This window comes from Mesoplodon bidens, assembly GCF_964165515.1.
Source record: "Mesoplodon bidens genome assembly, chromosome: 5".
Taxonomy (NCBI): Eukaryota; Metazoa; Chordata; class Mammalia; order Artiodactyla; family Ziphiidae; genus Mesoplodon; species Mesoplodon bidens.
In genome coordinates, this window is record NC_138161.1 from 102,234,560 (window position 1) to 102,242,407 (window position 7,848).

Genomic DNA, 7,848 nt, shown 5'->3' on the forward strand with positions numbered 1-7,848 from the left:
TATATGGTAAGTGCTTATTAATGTTGGATGAATGAATGAATCAGTGAAAGAATGATTCATCAGTGCAGCAAAACAAAAGTTGTATAAAGCTCTCTAAAATAGCTCTGGAAATTTCCATTCTAACTTAAGTTTTAGGCATGCCATTTGGCCCAAGAAGTATTAGACTGGCAAGGATGCTGCCCGGAAGAGTGACTGCAGAAGCCCATCAAACAGGGCTTAGGAACAGTTGCTATCTGTTTTGAGAATGTTCCCATGCCCCTTCTCCTGGTAACAGACACCATCCCCCTGGACAAAAAGGTAAGCATGTGACCCTGTCCTGGCCAATGGGTGTCCTTGCCCGACCTGTAGCACTTTTGTTCCCCCCCAAGATGCAAAGTGGCTACTTCCTGAGGACAGATGGAGACCAACATGCGCACTGAACCAGACAGGCAGCAAAAGGGAACAGACGGAAAGCTGGACATAACCTTGGACTCTTGAGCTTGTTCTTTTGTCCTCTTCCTGCTCTGGGAGCTGCCCCTGAGGCCTTACCACCTTTGAGAGCCAATAGATTCCCTTTTTTGTTTAAGCCAGTTTGAGTTGGATTTTTGACACTGAGAACATAAAAAGCCCCGATTAATCCAACATTAACTCTCCTGTGGGAATCTGGACCTGGTTACCAAGGCTGTCCCCCGAAAGACTGCAATGCCAGCCTTTCCTTCCTACCTGTCTGGCCAGGAGTCATTTGTGGGCTTTACCTTTCTTCTGGCCAAGGCTGATCCAAACAAAAAGGCCTCTGGGCTAGATTTAAACGTGGCCTTTATTATTAACCTCCTAGAAGCACGATTAAGTGAAAAATGCAAGGTACAGAAAAGTGTGTAAAACAGACAATGATTGATGTACTGAAGCAGGGGTGGACATGGTATAAAAGCATAGAGTGGGGGCTTCCCTGGTGGCGCAGTGGTTGAGAGTCTGCCTGCTGATGCAGGGGACACGGGTTCGTGCCCCGGTCCGGGAAGATCCCACACGCCATGGAGTGGCTGGGCCCGTGAGCCATGGCCGCTGAGCCTGCGCATCTGGAGCCTGTGCTCCGCAACGGGAGAGGCCACAACAGTGAGAGGCCCGCGTACCACACACACAAAAAAAGGAATAGAGTGCAGGTACGAAGGTAGTTGGAAGTACCATCTGAACGTAAGCTCTTTAAGGACAGAATTTTCGACTTCTTTTTTAGTCACTGCTCTATCCACAATACCTAGAACAGGCACTCAGTGAGGATTTCTTTTCTTTTTTTGTTTTTTGTTTTTGACAAAAGCAGTTCATGTCATTTTATTCCCATTTAAACTCCACAGGAGCCAGAGATGAAGTGTCATCTTCTATTCCAAGAATGAAGTCTTCAGGTAAGGTCTCAGGTGCTATCTGAGCTAACTGGTCATCATAAGAACATAGCGTCCATAATTTCCCTAATTCATAGGTTTCTCTGGTTTCCGGAAGCATCAAATGAATCACCATGCTGCCAAAGTCCACACAGAGCCCGTCATCAGTGTCCTTCCCTTCGATGTTAACATGAGGCTCACTTTTACATTTCAGGTGTTTGTACATTTTCACAATGTAGTAGGCCATGGCACGTACGTGTCGAGTGGAAGTTCCACTACCAATTACAAAGTTATCTGTATATTTCATTTCTGGAGGAACCTCAATGACACAAATGTCTCTTGCCTCAGAAGTGAAACCAGCATATTGATGTCAAACTTGGGACCAGTATGATCTGCGGTGCCTGACTCGGGCGCCCCTCACCGGCAGTCCCCTCCGCCTGCCCCTCCGGGCCGTAGGCCGCGTGCTCGGTCGGGGGCCAGGAAGACCCTGCCGAGCGTCCTCCCACCGGAAGCCGCCCAGCCAAAGGCGGCGCCCCGCGGCCGCCGTGGGCCACGCTCCTGGGGAAAAGGCCTCAATGAGTATTTCTTAATTGAGTAAACAGCACAGAATGAAAAGCATATCCCTGAAGAGAGAGATGAGAATACGGCATTGGTGGTTGCCCGCTGGTAGGGAGGGTGGGGAGTCAGGGTAGAGGAGGGCTGAGAGGAGACAGAACCCCCTTCTGTACTGTGTGCAGCTTTTGCACACGTGCACCACCTCAAAAAGTAAAAAAAAGGGGGGGGGGTAAGAACAGGAAAGCAGGACACCGTGGGCCTAAAAACAAGTTGGGAAAAATGTGAAATCTGGTCGAGCATCTCTTACTGATACCATCCTCCATTACAGCGGAGGAGAAAAGCTAACTAGAGGGTTAGCAGTCCCTTCCCCTTCACACGGCAGCCCTGAGGGGCTAATCTGCTCTGGCTGTAAATATGGCAGCCTTGAGGGTTTCCTTACATACGCAAATAAGGCTCCCATAAATAGCACAGCCTAGTCCTTTGAACACTGAAGCAACAGGCCTTTGTTCTGACAGCCCTTCACATCTTGTCAACCTCATGGGAAGTCATTTCTGCCTGTTCTCCACTAAGCTGGTTTCACTGACACCTTGGAAATGGTAGGCACTCTTGGATAAGGAAAGTCTCTATGTGTTTAATTCGGGCCAATTCCTGTTAAAAGCAACATTCTTCTATTTCTAGCAATATTCCCAAATGCCTGATTTCAGTGCTCCCTTCAAAAGGTGGGCAGCATATGAAACACAGAGAATTAATATTCTTTATCTTTGACAGAGAATTTAGTAGTTAATATTTTGACAGAGAAGTATAAATTTACATGAAATATCTCATTTATATCTCATAACAGCTTTATGCAGAAGATGGGATCATCCTATTTTATAGGAATTGGGGCTTAAAGAAGCAGTTGGGAAGCAAGGATTCCAACCAGGCCGGTCTCTAAAACACATGCTTTTCCTCTCCACTGCCTCCCAGCATTTGTGTTATACCTGCAATTTACAAAGCAACTCACATACACTATCCCATTTAATCCTCACAACCCTGGAATCTAAGAATTATTTTAAATTTCCATTTGCTATGGACTGAACATTTGTGTGCCCCCTGCAAATTCATATATTGATGCTTAATCCCCAGTGTGGTGGCATTCGGAGGTGGGGCCTTTAGGGCATAATTAGGTTATGAAGATTCAATATCAAAAAAACAAACAACCCAATCAAAAACTGGGCAGAAGACCTAAACAGACATTTCTCCAAAGAAGGCATACAGATGGCCAACATGAAAAGATACTCAACATGACTAATTATTAGAGAAATGCAAATCAGAATGACAATGAGGTATCACCTCACACCGGTCAAAATGGCCATCATCAAAAAGCCTACAAATAACAGATGCTAGAGAGGGTGTAGAGAAAAGGGAACCCTCCTACACTGTTGGTGGGAATGTAAACTGGTGCAGCCACTATGGAAAATAATATGGAGGCTCCTTAAAAACTAAAAATAGAGCTACCATATGATCCAGCAATCCCACTCCTGGGTTTATATCTGGAAAAGACAGAAACTCTAATTTGAAAAGATACATGCACCCCAATGTTCACAGTAGCACTATTTACAATAGCCAAGACATGGAAGCAACTTAGATGTCCATGAACAGAATGAATAAAGAAGATGTGGTACATATATACAATGGAATATTACTCTGGCATAAAAAGGAATGAAATATTGCCATTTGCAGCAACATAGATGAACCTAGAGAATATTATACTTAGTGAAGTAAGTCAGGCAGAGAAAGACAAATATTATATGATATCACTTATATGTGGAGTCTAAAAAGTAATACAAATGAATCTATACACAAAACAGGAACAGACTGACAGACATGGAAAACAAACTTATGGTTACCAAAGGGAAAAGAAAGGGGGAGAGATAAATTAGAAGTATGGGATTAACAGATACAAACTACTATCCATAATATAGAGAAGCAATAAGCATTTACTGTATAGCACAGGGAACTATATTCAATATCTTGTAATAACCTATAATAGAAAATAATCTGAAAATATATATATAACTGAAAAAAAGAAAAAGTTTCGCATCAGTGTGTCGCCAAAGACACCAGGCTCTTTTTCCAAGAGTTATACAAAGTCTTGTTAAAACCTAGAAACATTTAATTACCTATGGCATATACAAATAACTCAGATTTCAATTGGGTCAAGGCTTAAGATATTATTAAAATTATCTGTCAGGGGACTTCCCTAGTGGTCCAGTGGGTAAGACTCTGTGCTCCCAATGCAGAGGGCCCGGGTTCAATCCCTGGTCGGGGAACTAGATCCCGCATGCCACAACTAAGAGTTTGCATGCGGGCTTCCCTGGTGGTGCAGTGGTTGAGAATCTGCCTGCCAGTGCAGGGGACACAGGTCCGAGCCCTGGTCTGGAAAGATCCCACATGCCGCGGAGCAACTGGGCCCGTGAGCCACAATTACTGAGCCTGCGCGTCTGGAGCCTGTGCTGCACAACAAGAGAGGCCGCGATAGTGAGAGGCCCGCGCACCGTGATGAAGAGTGGCCCCTGCTTGCCACAACTAGAGAAAGCCCTCGCACAGAAACGAAGACCCAACACAGCCATAAATAAATAAATAAATAAATTTAAAAATTCACGACATATGTCAATATTAAAAAAAAAAAGAGTTAGCATGCGGCAACTAAGAAGCCCACATGCCGCAACTAAAAAAAGATCCTGCATGCCGCAACGAAGATCTCGTGTGCCGCAACTAAGACCCAGTGCAGTTAAAATCAATATAAATACATAGATAAATAAATATAAAATAAAATTATCTGTAAGGATAAACCGTAAAATAAAAAATTAGGTTGTGAGGGCAGAGCCCTCAGGAACAGGAACAGAGACTTCCTTTCTGCTCTCTGCCTGTAAGGACACAAAAAGATGGCCGTCTGCATCCCAGGAAGCGGGCTCTCACCAGAAACCAAATCTGTCCATGCCTCGACCTTGGACTTCTCAGCCTCCAGAACTGTGAGAAATAAATGTTTGCTGTTTAGGCTACCCAGTCTAAGGTAATTTGTTACAGTAGCCCAAACTGACTAAGGCATCATTTTACAGAGGGGAGAACTGCAGCTCAGAGACGGGCACATAGGGGCAGCATGGTATAAGACAGAGAGTGCTGGTCTGGGGAGGAAGGCCTGGATACTACTCCTGGCTGTACCCCTGATGAACCTGGTGACCTTGGGCAAGGCATGCATTGCTCTCTGGCCCACAGTTTCCTCTTCTGCAAGGCAGTGTAATGGACTAGATGCTCTAGCATCCCCAGCAGCTCAGATAGTCTTCGATCTTAGGAAACCTCTTGGTGTTCCTTGCAATGAGGTTAGAACTTTAGTTGTGAAGGGGGAGCCAATGAAACTGACACACACAACTGGCCCTGGTGGGATATTGGCATTTATTCCTATGCTGCAGTTCACACTTCTAAGTTTCTACAGTTGCAATGTCTTAATCATAATGACACTGTTTCTAGAATGCCATTAATATTCCCATCAGAAATGGAAATGCCAAATTGCTAATCACATCCCGGGGGCTTTTCATCTCATGTTATCATCGCTTTCGATCATTTAAAAAATCATATTTAAGTTTATTAAAATATCAACCATTTTTCATTTAGAAACAGGAAAGTCTACACCAGTGTTTATACAACGGCAGGAAAAAAAAAAACTCTGTCCACTAGCAACAAGCCAGCCCACAACTCCACAGAGCTGATGAAAACATTTGAAGAACCCAGCTCTGCCTGGCTGCCTGGCTGGGGCTTCCCTTTACGAGAGGGCATTGCCAGCAACAGTGACAGGTTAGTGCTGAGTTAAAGTAGCAGCTGGAATCAGCACAGGTGGAGGCTCATGACCCCTGTCTGTGGCTCAAAACTGGAAGCTATGGTATCTTGCCTGGTAAGGAAGTGGGTGGAGCAGAAAGAGAATGGGCAGCCCGGGTTTGAATCTGCACTCTGTCGCTTGTGTCTCTGAGATACTGGGCCAGTTACTTCATCCCTCTGAGCTTTAGCTTCCTCACCTATAACTTCTCATTTAGCATTTCTGGCTGAGGACTGCTGCAGTGATGGAACAAGCTTAGTAGGTGCACAATAAACGTCCATGTAACCACAAACATCTGCCCTGGACAAGACACAGCCTTTAACCTCAAGGAGTTCACGGTCTAAAGAGGAAGAGAAACGTGGAGAGACAATGATGACTGAGGATACCGAGGACTGGGGTAGTGGCAAGGATGGAGAGTTGCAGGAGCTCGGAAGAGAGCGTGTAGCCTTATGGGAAGAGGCGATGTGGTCAGAGGAGACCCTCTCCTCCCCCCAACTTCCCCCCAGGAGACATCTGAGCTGATAGCAAAGATGAGGAGGAGACTCATGGGGAAAAAAGTAGGAGGATTACTCCTGGCAGGAAACAGCCTGCTGCCTTTGAAGAATTATCAGCGATTCACCGAGACTGCAGGGGATTAGAGTTGGGGATTAGAGTTGGGGGTGAGGGAGTTGGGGAAGCGGAAGGAGCTGAGGCCTGTGAGCCCCTCTGTGAGCCTGGGGCCTCCCCATTCCCCCCTTCTCCACCTGCGTGTGGGCACCGCCCTCTTGGCTGCATGGCTCCGTGCACACGCTGCACAACGGCACCCCCAGGCCCGAGGCACAGGGCGCTGCCTCAGCAGGGACGTGTGTCATGGTCTGGGAAATCTGGATTTTGTTCAGAACACTCCGAACCTGAGAAATGAACTAGAAGGGTTTAAATCAAGGAAGTGACACAATCACAGCTGTGGTTTAGAAAGAACACTCTGAACACAGGAAGGCTTCTGGATTGGTGAGGAGTGAGAGAAGGCTGGAGGCCTGGGGGAGGATACGCTGAGGACACAAGCAGAGGCACGGGGGGCGGGGGGGCTGGCAGAAAGGGAGGCTACAAGGAATCCACAGAAGGTAAACTGGACAGGATTTTGTGACCGCGTGGAGATGGCAGGAGGTGAGGACACGACGGTGGCTGGGGCCTGTGGATCTGCAGACGTAGATGTGGGAGTCATTTATGTGGAGAGAGGGGAAGGTGAATCCGTCGGAGAGTCAAGAGGGAAGAGGGGGGCTTCCCTGGTGGCGCAGTGATTGAGAGTCCGCCTGCCAATGCAGGGGACACGGGTTCGTGCCCCGGTCCGGGAGGATCCCACATGCCGCGGAGCGGCTGGGCCCGTGAGCCATGGCCGCTGAGCCTGCGTGTCCGGAGCCTGTGCTCCGCGATGGGAGAGCCCACAACAGTGAGAGGCCCGCGTACCGCAAAAAAAAAAAAAAAAAAAAAAAAAAAAGGAGGGAAGAGGACCCAGAACAAAATGTCAGGGGCCCCTGAGGTAGAGACAGGAAGAAACGTGCAGGAAGCAGGGAGGAGGCCGAGCAAACCGGGCCCTGTGGTGTTTCTTTTCCCCACTGAGTAGGAGGTGGAGGTATCTGCAGAGGCTGGGGTGTGTGGTAGGGCTTAGGGTGGCAAGGAGGAAACAGCTACTGGGAGGGGGTTGGAGAGGCAGCGGATCGGGGATGCTGGGGAGGACTGCCAAGCACGGGTTGTTTTCTCCTGGCCTAACAGCTGCCGTCAGTCAGGGGACCAGATGGAACAATGAGGTAAGATCCTCCCAGCACACAAGCTACACTCTGGGGGCAGAGCAGGTGCTTTTAGACACAGAATTTATTCGTCTGAACCACTAGAGGGCCACCGGTGCCATTTGCTTGTGGGAGTGTGGGAAGAGGCTCCCAGCCAGCCTCCCCAGCTACCAGCAGGAGCAGGCCTGGAGCAAGAGTGCAAATGGAGGCCCATACACCCCATACAGCAGCTGGCTAAACATGTAGAAACTCAGCGAAGCTATTCCCCCAACGGGCCTGCTTTCCTAGCTGGGCCTCACAACCTATTCCCAAGCACCACCCTTGCATC

At 47.6% G+C, this 7,848-nt stretch overlaps 1 pseudogene across 1 annotated transcript; it reads right to left on the reverse strand.

Annotated features, from left to right (window-relative positions):
• Nucleotides 1-1,127: 1,127 nt before the first annotated feature.
• Nucleotides 1,128-6,958, reverse strand: LOC308617954 (mitochondrial assembly of ribosomal large subunit protein 1-like; annotated as a pseudogene). Its single transcript has 4 exons — nt 6,785-6,958; nt 6,515-6,659; nt 6,144-6,203; nt 1,128-1,934 (listed from the first exon to the last, which is right to left on the reverse strand). The product of its transcript is annotated as a mitochondrial assembly of ribosomal large subunit protein 1-like (transcript).
• Nucleotides 6,959-7,848: the final 890 nt, after the last annotated feature.